Here is a 14,242-nt window from a genome sequence, read left to right on the forward strand (position 1 = left end):
TTGTGATGGGATAGGGAAATACCTACAGTACCTGAATGTAAACCGATGTGATATCTCAGATCGAATGGCGGTATATAAAAATAAATAATAAAAAAAAATAAATGTTGATATGGAACGATGGCAATCAAAATGTCTAAATAAAAAAATAAATACATCAGGGTACAAATGATATCACAATGATAGGGAGGATCAACTTGGTGGGAGTGTGGCACTTTATGTCCGGGAGGGTATAGAGTCCAACAGGATAAAGATCATACAAGAGACTAAATGCTCAGTAGAATCTATATGAGTAGAAATGCTATGAGTGTTGGGTAAGAGTATAGTAATAGGAGTATACTACCATCCACTTGGACAAAATGGTCAGATAGATGGTAAAATGCTAAGAAAAATCAGAAAGCTAAACAAATTGGTAGTACAGTAATAATGGGAGATTTCAATTATCCTAATATTGAATGGGTAAGTGTAACATCAGGACTTGCTAGAAAGATAAAGTTCCTGGATGTAATAAATGACTGCTTCATGGAGCAATTGGTTCAGGAACCAACGAGCAAGGGAGCAATTTTAGATTTAATTCTTAGTGGTGCACAGGATTTGGTAGAGAGATAGAGATGGGGCCACTTGGCAACAGTGATCATAACATGATCAAATTTAAACTAATAACTGGAAGGGGGACAATAAGTAAATCTGCAGCTCTAACACTAAACTTTCAAAAGGGAAACTTTGATAAAATGAGGAAAAGAGTTAGAAAAAAACGGAAAGGTGCAGCTGCAAAGGTTAAAAGTCTACAATGTGGACATTGTTTAAAAAAAATCCTAGAGGCGCAGTCCATATGTATTCCACACATTAAGAAAGGTGGAAGGAAGGCAAAATGATTACCGGAATAGTTAAAAGAGGCTATTTTAGCTTAAAAAAAAATCCTTCAAAAATTAGAAGACGAAAGATCCATCTGAATAAAATAGGAAAAAGCATAAGCATTGTCGAGTTAAGTGTAAAACATTGATAAGGCAGGTGAAGAGAGAATTTGAAATGAAGTTGGCCGTAGAGGCAAAAACTCATAATAACAACTTTAAAAAATATATCCGAAGCAAGAAACCTGTGAGGGAGTCGGTGGAATCGTTTGAAGACTGAGGGGTTAAAGGGGCTCTTAGGGAAGATAAGGCCATTGCAGAAAGACTAAATGAATTCTTTGCTTCCATGTTTACTAATGAGGATGTTGGGGAGATACTGTTATTATTTGTGATAGTTTTGGTTGGATCCTTGGGCCGGTGGCAGATGACCACGCCCTTGGGGGAAGATCCTGGGAGAGACCACCGGTCAGGCTCAGAGTTGGGAGAGGAAGGCTGAGCTGTAGAGAAACTGAATATAGTGAGTAGGCAGGGTATGCAGAGTTCAGGAGCAGAACCTTGATGGTAACACTCACACAATAGTCTCTTAGAAGCAGCTCAGGAGCTGGAATGGATTAGGCCCTCGAGGAGCGAGTACCTGGTTCCAGGGAACGCTCTGAGAGAGAGATGGTAACTCACTGGTGTTGTAGGCAGCGGTGACTTCCTGGCAGAAGTTATATTCAGTAACATGTCCGGGAACGTGGGCCCTCGAGGAGCGAGTACCGATTCCAGACTGCGACCTGAAAAGTAAAAGAAAGAGCGAGGCCCCCGAGGAGCAGGAACCCCTGGTAAAGTCTGAGGAGGCAGAGTAGCAAAGTATGCGGAAAGCGAATCCCATCCGCAGTGATACCTGGAGGCAGCTAGGTAGGAAACCCTTAGTTAGCGAAATGAAAGACCTTTAAATATCTGAAGATGATGATGTCATCTCAGGGGGACGCCCCGGGGGTTCACGTTACTGCTGGTACTTGGGTCGGGGCTGCGCCGTGCGTGCGGCCTTAGGCCTCAGGAGAACATGGCGGAAGGCAGCGTCTAGCCGGTCCTGGAACGCCAGAGGAAGTCGGCAAGATGATGCCGCGGCAACCAAACTTCCATCAACCTAGGAAGGCGTCGCCAAAGAGGTAAGGAGGGCTGAGTGGAGACGTCAGGCAGCGACGGTCGCAATAGATACCAGTTCCGGAGATGGTTTTCAGGGGTGATGAGTCAGAGGAACTGAACCAAATCACTGTGAACCTGGAAGATGTAGTAGTCAAGATTGACAAACTAAAGAGTGCAAATCACCTGGACCAGATTGTATATCCCCCAGGGTTCTGAAGGAACTAAAAAATGAAATTTCAGATCTATTAGTTAAAATTTGTAACCTATCATTAAAATCATCCATTGTACCTGAAGACTGGAGGGTGGCCAACATAATCCCAATAATTAAAAAGGGCTCCAGGGGCGATCCAGGAAACTATAGACCAGTGAACTTGACTTCAGTGCTGGGAAAAATAGTGGAAACTATTCTAAAGATCAAAATCATAGAACATATAGAAATACATGGTTTAAAGGAACACAGGCAGCATGGCTTTACCCAAGGGAAGTCTTGCCTTAAAAATCTTCATTTTTTGAAGGGGTTAATAAACATGTGGATAAAGGTGAACCGGTAGATGTAATGTATTTGGATTTTCAGAAGGCGTTTGACAAAGTCCCTCATGAGAGGCTTCTAAGAAAACTAAAAAGTAATGGGATAGGAGGCGGTGGATTACAAACTGGTTAAAAAACTGGCTAAAAGAGAGTAGGATTGAAAGGCCAGTTTTCTCAGTGGAAAAAAGGGTAAACAGTGGAGTGCCTCAGGGATTTGTACTTGGACCGGTGCTTTTCAATATCTTTATAAATGATCGGGAAAAGAATATGACGAGTGAGGTAATCAAATTTGCGGATGGTTCAAAATTATTTAGAGTAGTTAAATCACAAGCGGATTGTGATAAATTGCAGTAGGACTTTGCGAGACTGGAAAATTGAGCATTCAAATGGCAGATGAAATTTAATGTGGACAAGTGCAAGGTGTTGCATATAGGGAAAAATAACCCATGCTGTAGTTACACGATGTTAGGTTCCATATTAGGAGCTACCACCCAGGAAAAAGATCTAGGCATCATAATGGATAATACATTGAAATTGTCAACTCATTGTGCTGTGACAGTCAGAAAAGCAAACAATGTTAGGAATTATTAGGAAGGGAATGGTGAATAAAATGGAAAATGTCATAGTGCCTCTGTATCGCTCCTTGGTGAGACCGCACCTTGAATACTGTGTACAATTCTGGTTGCCGCATCTAAAAAAAGATATAGTTGTACTGGAGAAGGTACAGAGAAAGGCAACCAAAATCATAAGGGGAATGGAGCAGCTTCCCTATGAGGAAAGGCTGAAGAGGTTAGGGAGTGTTCAGCTTGGAGAAGAGATGGCTGAGGGGGGATATGATAGAGGTCTTTAAGATCATGAGAGGTCTTGAATGAGTAGATGTGAATCGGTTATTTACACTTTTGAATAATAGAAGAACTAGGGGGCATTCCATGAAGTTAGCAAGTAGCACATTTAAGACTAATCAGAGAAAATTCTTTTTCACTCAACGCACAATAAAGCTCTGGAATTTGTTGCCAGAGGATGTGGTTAGTGCAGTTAATGTAGCTGGGTTCAAAAAGGGTTTGGATAAGTTCTTGGAGGAGAAGTCCATTAACGGCTATTAATCAATTATACTTAGGGAATAGCCACTGCTATTAATTGCATCAGTAGCATGGGATCGTCTTAGTGTTTGGGTACTTGCCAGGTTCTTGTGGCCTGGTTTTGGCCTCTGTTGGAAACAGGATGCTGGGCTTGATGGACCCTTGGTCCAACCCAGAATGGCAATTTATTTTGTTCTTAAGGTCCAGGCCAGGGTCAGATCGATATCTCTGTTCGAGGGAAGGCTTAGGAGACAGAAAGGAGCACTGATGCAGCAGGGCAGGCAGAAAGGCAAAGGCTGGATAGGATGAGACAAGCACAGGATCAGTTACACAAGAGTCAGGAAGAAGCAACTCACACCACACACAAGATGCAGGTGACCCATTACTGAGACGTCTGCTGGGAGTCTGCCGTGGCCTTTTATACCTGAGGCAGGTGATGTCATCAGCAGGCGCCAGAGTCCTGTTTCCTGCCTCTGGCCCTTTAAGGTGTGACATGCGCCGCATGTGCCTACGGAGACTTCCAGGAGGGGCTGGAGCAAGGCGAGGAAGAGCAGAGTTGGAAGGAGTTTCTGAGCTGGGGCTTGCTTCTGCCATACAGCATCATGGTTGAGTGTCGCAGCTTAACATAAACATGCATCCCCTGGAGGGAAGGTGCAATGGGGAAGATATGATAGAGCCATTTAACAAGTTGCACAGTAGGGGAGCTTCTTTCATAGGAAAAGGGGCTCTAGAACAAGGGGTCATGGTAGGAGGGTGAATGTGGGTTAAACTACAAACATATTTCTTTACAGAAGATGGTGGGGGCATGGAGCAACCTCCCCACAGAGGTGGTGGAGACAAGGACAATATCTGAATTCAAGAAAGCATGGGATAAACACGGGGGATCTCTGAGGGAGTGGTCGGGATCATAAAGCTGAGCAGTTGATGTGGTCTTTTTCTCTGTTTAATGAATTTGGCAATATTGAAACCACCAACCAACTTGTTGTTATGCATGCCGTCCACGGCAGACCCGTGGCTCGGCCCCCTCACCTTTCTCAAGTGACTCCAGTGCCTGGTCCCTCGTCTCTGGCGGCGGTAGGCCGCCGGCTCCATCCTTGGGCCACCTCTGGTGCCTCCGGCTCAGCTACAGAGCGTGGTGTCCCCGGTCCAGCTACTGCTCCTGCTGCTCCATGTTGGGCCTCTCTGTGTGGCCCGCAGAGAGACGCTGCTTCTTGGCGCCGCGTGCATCACTGTGACTTATGTAGGGCCCATGGCGGGAACCGAGCCGCGGCCCCGGATGATGACGTCAGTGGAGCATCGGTATATAAGCCTGGGATCCGCTCCCTAGCTTTGCCTTTGCAACAGATCTCCTCACTGGTCAAGTACTCGATGCCGTCTGAGGGATTTGCCTTGTTCCTGTGTTCCTGATCTTTGCAGTCTCCAGTTCCCGGGTTCCTTGTTCCTGTTCTTCAACCCTTCCTTGGATTGCCTTCACGGACTTTGACTCTTCTTTGCCTGATCACGTCGTTGACTCTCTCCAAGCCCAGACCTCTGCTTTCACCTCACCACGTCGTTGTTTCTCTCCAGACCCAGATCTCTGCATCACCTGACTACTCCGTTGCCTCTCTCCAGACCTAGACCTCTGCATTGTCTGACTACGTTTACCTGTCTCCTCGCTCAGACCTCAGCCCTGCTTGCCACCGTTTCTAGATTGCCACCAGCCCTGACTCAAGCTTGCCTCTCGACGCCTCTTCAGTCATTGTCCTGACTTGGCCTATTCAGGCTTCGGCCTGCTCTTGCTCGGGTGCCCCCAGTCAGACTTTTTTCCTTTGGTGTTCGGGTCTCCGGGACTCAACCTTGGCCAGTACAGACTGTATCTCTCCTCTGCTGCTGTCTCTGGCCTGACCTTGATCCATCCACCTACGACTACATACGGAGGTCCACCTAAGTCCAGCCGGCCCCGGTACCCAAAGGCTCAACCCACAGGGAACAAGGGCTGGTATTGGTGAAGCACCAGCCAGCCTCCGTCCATCAGCCCATTGTGCCTGCTGACGGTAGGGCCCCGAGGATCCTTCCTATGGGTTGCGCCAACCCCACCTCAGCCCAAAGGTCCACCTCCGGTGCAACACTTGTATACTGAACTCTTACTCCCAGGTTTGGGATCACGAGCATGGCAGTGACTGTCATCTGCTATGAGCCTGAAAAAGTCAGGTAAGTTGAGGGGTTGTTCCATTCACCCACAGAGGGGAGAGGTTTCCCATTCTAGTGAGGAGGATCACAATGGAAGAAGCTTCTGGAGCCAAGTCCACTACACCATTTGCTCGACCACATTTCTTGTGAACCCACAGATTAATGCAAGGAAGGGTCAGAATCCCTCTGCATGAGGTTAATGTTTTATGCGACCCTAGCAGCGGTTGCACATACTTTCCCTTTCCCACCCTAACTCACCCCCTGGCCTAGTCCTTTCAGGACGAAATCCCCGTACATACATTCCTGTTCTCACCCTCACCCATCACCAGGTATGGCCCTTCCTAGTGCAGGCAAAATTAGGTTTGCAATAAAAACGTTTGCTTAGTTTTACCGACATCGAGGGGGCAATTTCCAAACGGCTCCATCTAGCCTCATTAATCTGTTTTAATACAATTAGACCTGATTGAAAATCGCCTTCAATTTTATGGACATACTAGTGGGGTAGATTTAAAAAGGTGTGCCCGCTTTTGTAACTTGCACGCGCAAGTTATAAAAATCAGAGGTCGGCGAGCCGAGCCGTGCTGCCTTCCCCCGTTCCCCCTAACCTAATCTTCCCATCCTGTCCCCTAACCTTCCCCCCCAGCCCTACTCTAACCCCCCCAAAATTATCTTACCTTTTGCGCCTGCCAGCAGCCTGCCAGCACGCGATCCTTCAACACAGCGGCAATGGCCACTATATCGGAGGCCTCTGGCCCCGCCCATGCCCCGCCCCGCCCCTTTAGTAAAGCCCCGGAACTTACACGCGTCCCAGGGCTTTAGGCCTGGCGCGCGTAGGGCTTTTAAAATCCGGCCCAGTATGAACAATCCGGAAGCAGCTTGCATTAATGGGAATTTTTTTCCTATGAAAATCAAAGTTCATATTTTAAAAATGTTTCAGAAAGTGGAAAGAGAGCACCAGATTAGCTCCTCAAAAATAAAATTTTTTATAGAAATTCACCAAAGTAGTTGAATAGAGAGCATCCCTAAGAGATGTTTAAAGAGGTGGGTCCTAACATTCAGCGCTGGCTGGTTAAGTAACTTACAGCTAAATTCATCAAACAAAGTGTTGCTAATGCATTGACAACGCCCACGATAACAAAAAGGGGTGTGTTTATGGAACTTTTTGAATTACTGCTTCACATTGGTATTACCACATGGTGCAGTAAACTTAGCACATCAGGAAAGAGAGAGGGAGAAAGAGAGAGACTGACTGACCGACTATCTGTAAGGCCCTCATAGTAGTTAAGTATTTATATCTCTACAGAAGGCCACCTTATAGGTCATGGTGAGGTGTTGGTGCTGGTTTAGGGGCCAGTTTCGCATGCAGAGTGAGACGCACTAACAGCACAGGACACTTGGTGAAGATTTGACATCATTTGGAGCTCTCTCTCTCTCTCTCCCCCAGTCTCTCTTCGCCCAGCCTAACGCCAGGAAAAAAGGTGTAGTTATTTACGGCGTTAAAACCGTCTGATAACACCCCTCATTTATCTAAATCCCGCCCCCTCCAAAAAAATGTGCGTTCGCGCCATGCGTTATGAACAATAACGTGTACGTTAACGCCACCATGCATTTTGATGAATGACCCGGTTAGCTGGCTATGATCAACCTGGCTAAGTTCCAATGTATATTCAGCGGTACGGTGAAGCTGCCGAATATACGCGTATATGTGCGCACTGAACTGGGTAAGTGTACCCGACCGAGTTTAGACTTGCTCTATGGGGCATCTAAACCTAGGTGTAAACTTATCCGGCTAACTCCGAATATTGGATACGGCTAACTCACTCTGCCCCCGATCCGCCCAGTACACGCCTACATTTTTTGCATGTAACCTTTAAGCTGTATAAGGGATGTATATGGCTAAGTGGCGGCCGCTGATCGTAGGCGTGTATTTAGCAGCATAAGTCTCGCTTATTTGGCTAAATAGCACTGAACACTTGGAATATTGGGCCTGTGGTGTTCTGGGAACAACAAGGTATTTTCTTCACCCTGCAAAGCATAATCTCTACTCAACAACTCTGTGGATTTTCTTTTGATTTGTTAAAAAAATAATTGTTTGTTTCTTGGCACAGATATATTTGTAAACTGAGTCCAACACCTCTAGCTCAGCCTAAGAGCGCAGTTTCAGAAGCTTTCTGGAAGGACAGTGAGCTTCATGCTTTGGCTGCTGAAAAAGTAATAATAATAAAAGGATACACATGCATTTTATTCTTAGGAAGAAGAAAACCAGCAAGCAGAACATGAAGATGGATGCAAGCTTTCACGGCAGAGCTGAACGTGAAATGGGTAACCGCTTCAGTTATTAGGAACCATTTTATGATCAGCTGGACGTCGCTCAGGTTTCCGTGCTGCAGTCAGGGATCTTAGGAAAGGTTAGCTGCCTTATTTGCAGAAGAAAAAAAAAGAATTTATAAAGAAACTTAGCATTGCAGCCAGAATGTTCCAATGGTCTACTCGGTTGAGCTCTTGGTTGAACTATCTAGAAGCATAGGACTGAGTTTATACTTTGTACTGCAGCGTACTAACACATGTACTCTGTTTAATTCTACACAGATGCTTTGGTTGAGTAATTTTGTAGCACAGTTTGAAGACCGGCAGCATAGCCTGACTGTCAGAGTAGGGAACCACACAACGTGTAAACCCAGCTTTAGTTTCCCTTTGCGATCCTGAGAAAGTCAAGATTATTTGACATATTGAATTAATGCACTCAAGATTTACCCTCAGGTTATTTATCCAATACCTGAGGCTGCAAACTGTTACATTTGCTAGCTCATAGGCTGCTGGAGTGAGCCAGCTCACTCCACTACTGCTGCCAAGACTGCCCAGCAACGCCACTCTGGAGAGCCAGGAAGGCCGTGTTCTAGGAATGCTGTCATAAGAACATGCCATACTGGGTCAGACCAAGGGTCCATTAAGCCCAGCATCCTGTTTCCAACAGTGGCCAATCCAGGCTACAAGAACCTGGCAAGTAACCAAAAACTAAATCTATCCCATGCTACTGATGCTAGTAATAGCAGTGGCTAATTTCTAAGTCAACTTGATTAATAGCAGGTAATGGACTTCTCCTCCATGAACTTATCTAAACCTTTTTAAAACCCAGTTACACTAATTGCACTAACCACATCCTCTGGCAGCAAATTCCAGAGCTTAATTGTACATTGAGTGAAAATTGAGTGAAAATTAAGTTTCTCTGATTAGTTTTAAATGTGCTACATGCTAACTTCTTGGAGTGCCCCCTAGTCCTTCTATTATCCGAAAGAGTAAATAACCGATTCACATTTACCTGTTCTAGACCTCTCATGATTTTAAACACCTCTATCATATCCCCCCTCAGCCATCTCTTCTCCAAGCTGAAAAGTCCTAACCTCTTTAGTCTTTCCTCATAGGGGAGCTGTTCCATCCCCCCTTTATCATTTTGGTTACTCTTCTCTGTATCTTCTCCATTGCAAATATATCTTTTTTGAGATGTGGCGACCAGAATTGTACACAGTATTCAAGGTGCGGTCTCACCATGGAGCGATACAGAGGATTATGACATTTTCCGTTTTATTCACCATTCCCTTTCTAATAATTCCCAACATTCTGTTTGCTTTTTTGACTGCCGCAGCACACTGAACCGACGATTTCAATGAGTTATCCACTATGAATCCTAGATCTTTTTCCTGGGTGGTAGTTCCTAATATGGAACCCAACATTGTGTAATTATAACATGGGTTATTTTTCCCTTTATGCATCATCTTGCACTTGTCCACATTAAATTTCATCTGCCATTTGGATGCCCAATTTTCCAGTCTCACAAGGTCCTACTGCAATTTAATCACAATCCACTTGTGATTTAACTACTCTGAATAATTTTGTATCATCCACCAATCTGATAATCTCACTCGTCGTATTCCTTTCCAGATCATTTATAAAGATATTGAAAAGCACCGGTCCCAGTACAGATCCATGAGGCACTCTACTGCCCACCCTCCTCCACTGCGAAAATTGCCCATTTAATCCTACTCTCTGTTTCCTGTCTTTTAACCAGTTTGTAATCTATCAACCCTTTTTAATATATACCTCATACCCCTCTGCATACTGCTCTCCAAAATGGGCATCCAGCACTTCATATATGCAGACGACGTACAGATACTCATACCTATAACAGACTCTATCACTAACGCGATGAAGACTTGGAAATCTGCTTTGTCTGACATAAACCAATTACTCACTGACAACTTTCTAGCACTCAACACAAACAAAACCGAACTACTCATCCTCTCTCCCCCCAGCATTCCCACCCTCAGCCTTTCACCCCCCTCGCCACCAGATTGCCCCCCCACCCAATTCGTCCGCAGCTTAGGCATATGGATAGACAACCACTTTAACCTCAAAAAATTCATTTCTAACACCATAAAGAGCGGATTCTTCAAACTCCACACCTTGAAGAGAATCAAACCTCTCTTACACACTTCTGACTTCCGAACAGTACTGCAGGCCATGATCCTTTCCAAATTGGACTACTGCAACGCAATCCTACTAGGCCTCCCAAAAAATACCCTTCAACCGTTACAGCTCCTACAGAATGCTGCCGCCCGCATTCTCACAAATACTCACCGTCACGAACACATCACCCCAGTTCTTCAATCCCTACACTGGCTCCCAGTAAACTCCAGGATAATCTACAAATCCCTCACCCTCATACACAAAGCCATTCACAACCAAAACATGCACTGGTTCCCTGAACATCTCCACATCCACAACACAACCAGACCAACCAGAAAACAACACCAAGCCAAACTTCTTACACCCTCCCCCAAAGTCATCAAACATGCCACGATCAGAGAAAGATCATTCATTATAGCAGGCACATCCCACTGGAACAAAATGCCACCCCATCTACGCCAGGAACCCTGCCATAGAAAATTCAAACAGAACCTGAAAACCTGGCTCTTCAAACTAGCATACCCCGAATAACCAACCCCGCCCAACCCTACACACCCGACCCTCACGCCCCTCCCGACTGACACCCCCTTTTGAACTTGACAACCGACTGACACTTCCTTCTGAACCTAGCAACCATGCCCCCTCCTCCTACTCCCACCTCATCAGCCCCCCCCCCCTCCTCCTACCCCTCCATATCCGCCCTCTTACCCATCACCTTGTGAATAGTTAAAGAACATATTGTGAATAGTTAAAGAACCTACTTTCCTTCTACCCGCACAAGAATTACCTCCTCTTACCCCGCCTTTCCCCTTTTACCTTTTCCCTTCTACTCTCCTTAAGAGTTTATCAAGTAATCACCTGATAAACCACCTATCCCAAGTTGAACAGCTGTCATATTGTTTATCTATTCTAATTTATAGTAAAGCTAAATATTGTTTATCTATGCTTATCTACTCTAAATTATTGTAAAGCCTGTTGCTACGTTACGTTACATTGTGAACCGGGGTGATGTTTTTAACGTGCCCCGGTATATAAAAAACTCTTAAATAAATAAATAAATAAATCTTTAACAATCGGACCCTCCCTCTAGGTACACATGCACATGGCACTTACTAGCATATGAAGACTCCATGGCAGGAACAGATCTCACCAGTGCTCCCTGATGACATCACATGGCCAGGTATTTAAACCCTGGCCGTGCAATGCAGAATTGCCACAGCAACGGGTCGACTATCCTCAGAGAGTGTGAGTTGCTGCTCCAGTGTTCCAGCTTTGTCTTCCTCTCTTCAGCTTGTCTTCACCTCTTCCGCCTCTCCAGCTTTGTCTTCATCTCTTCAGCCTTGTCCAGCCTTGCCCTCCTCTCTCCTAGCTCAGCCTGCCTTCGTATTGATTATCAGAACTGACCTTAACCTCTACCCTGACTACTCGTGCCTGCCGCCCCCCTCAGACCCCAGCCTGGACTATGACCACTCTTGCCTTCCTCCTGCCACTAACCATAGCCTGAACTCTCGTCACCCCTGCTTGCCACCTGTTTCCAACCTTAGCCTGACACCAGATCTACTCTTCTGCCTGCGCCTCAGAGACTGCCATCTAACACCTGCCAGACCCCCAGAATCCAAAGGCTCAACTCGAGGGGAAAGAGAGTTGCTACAGCTGAAGCTCCAGCCCAGTCTCTGCACCATCTGCTCCACAAGTTGGCAGCGAGACCTACAGGGCCTTCCATGTAGGTTGCATCAAATTCATCCCAACACAAGGGTCTACAATCCTAACAGTTTGGGGAGGCCATGGCCCCAGAGGGCCTGTCCTCAGTCCAAGTGATACCTGACCTGGGTCAACGACTACAGGAACAGCAGCAGTTACTCAACCAGGTTACCGTGACACTGGAAGGATTAGCTGTAAGGATGGATGCCCTGAAGCCAGTCCCAGCACAAATTTCAGTGGCTCCCTCTCCATCGGTGCTGCCTGCATCCGCCAGACTAGTGCTGTAGCTCCCAGCACCCCCACGCATCATGGGGCACTCTAAGCAGTGCCAACATTTTGTTAACCAATGCTGGATGCATTTTCAACTGCAGGCCATCCTGTTTCCGGATGATCTCACTAAGGTCATGGACATCCTCTCCCTCTTGGGCAGTAGTAGTACCATGCTGGCTTGGGCCTCTCCTCTCTGGGAGAGCGACAACTCCATCCTCCAGAACCTTACAAGGTTTCTGAACAAATTCTGCCTCGTATTCGATGAATGAGGAAGAGACACATCCATAGCTATAGAGATGTTACAAATTTGTCTCACCGAATACACCATAGAATTCTGAACTGTCGCTTCTGAACTGAACTGGGGTGAAGATAGTCAAACATAGCCATTTTCCTTCAGGGATTTGCAGGCCAAAATAAAGGATGAGATTGTAGCACGAGAAGTTCCCACCTCCTTGGATAACCTTACCACCCTAGCTGGATGTATTGACTGGAGATTCCAGGAGAGATCCTGTGAGCATAAAATGCGGCGAACTATTCCCCTAGCACCTCGCTTCCAGCATCCGCCTTCTCCACCTACAGCCTGGGCTCCAGAAGTTAAACCCCCAGAAGAACCTATGTAGCTATGCTGCAACCAGCTGGTCTCTGAGGAAAAGCTATGCAGAAGGCAGCTGGGCCTGTGCATGTACTGAGCAAGTCGTGGGCACACTTTTTAAAGTGTCTTCTCTCCTATATTCTAAATTCTTCTTTTTATTTTAAACAACAAAGAACTAGAGTTAAGTAATACCAATCTTATAGCGGAGTTAGAAAAAAATAGACATGACTTATAACACTCACCAAATAGTATTATGATATTATGTTACAGTATTTTTGATGGCACCTGTTTAAGAGTTAGAATTCTAAACACTTTATACAGCATAGTTTTTGTGCTTTATTGTGAACCGTTGTGATGGCGCCCGCTTAATGACGGTATAGAAAAGAGTTTAAATAAATAAATAAACAAACAAACAACTGCCCTGAAAAACAGGGGAGGGAGGCCACCCTAGGTTGGACTTCCTCTGCTCCTCAACTACTCATTCCTGTCTCCATCATCCTGGGCCAAACCCACCGCTTTTGAAAGCATTTCTGGACTCCGGCGCAGGGGGAAATTTCATCGATCAGTCTCTGGTGGTACACCATGGTATAACCACATTGAATGTTGAGACAGGAGAACCATATCCTCAGTCTATGAAGACCCCTTCTGGGGGCAGCTCATAGAGTATTGTTCCACTAATTTTCCACATGGGCCTTCATCATTCCGCAACCATTACTTTCTTTGTCATTCCTCAAGTAGTCAATCCTATCATTCTGGGCCTCCCCTGGCTTCAAAGACATCAGCCTACCATCGACTTGTCCTCGCTGGAACTGGCACAGTAGGGCCCATCCTGTTCTTCTCCTTGCCTTGCCTCTGTCTCTCCTCCAGCCCATCTGACCACTGCAGTCACTCAGATGGGACTGCCTTCTCAATTTGCCAATTATTAGGACATATTTTCTAAGTAGAAAGTTTAAATATTACTTCTTCACCATTCCTATGATTGTGAGATCAAGCTCCTCTCTGGCAAGAAACCTCCTCAAGGGAGAGTGTACCCACTTTCGGAGCCTGAGACCAAAGCTATGGATGACTACATCCAGGGACTAAAAAAGCAGCAAGGAAGGTTGCTTAATAAAGCCATGATAGCAAATGTACACAATAAGCAACCAGATGTCCGATCTTGTAAAAATTTATTGTGTAGAAACAAAAGTATGCAAATGAGCCTGACTCCAGCCGAGTTTCGCCCTCTTTCAATAGGGCTGCATCTATTAATAATTTTTTCACCAAATATTCGTCTTATTCAATTACAAAGCTGGGTATGCTGGTTAGTGTAGTCATGGCTAAGTCAATCGGCATACTGCCATTTTTTCATTACATCTTTACACCAAATATGACAGTCTGATTCAATTCCCACAAGGATAATGTCAGTCTTAATTTTATTATTCTGCACCATGTTGTTTTTCAGTTAGACTCAATTTTGTAGT

At 45.5% G+C, this 14,242-nt stretch overlaps 1 long non-coding RNA gene across 8 annotated transcripts in view; it reads right to left on the bottom strand.

Moving 5' to 3' along the window:
• Positions 1 to 14,242, bottom strand: part of LOC115097152 — a 60,062-nt gene that overhangs the window by 24,006 nt on the left and 21,814 nt on the right. The window lies entirely within an intron of this gene.

The sequence above is a fragment of the Rhinatrema bivittatum genome, chromosome 8, assembly GCF_901001135.1.
Source record: "Rhinatrema bivittatum chromosome 8, aRhiBiv1.1, whole genome shotgun sequence".
Classification (NCBI taxonomy): Eukaryota; Metazoa; Chordata; class Amphibia; order Gymnophiona; family Rhinatrematidae; genus Rhinatrema; species Rhinatrema bivittatum.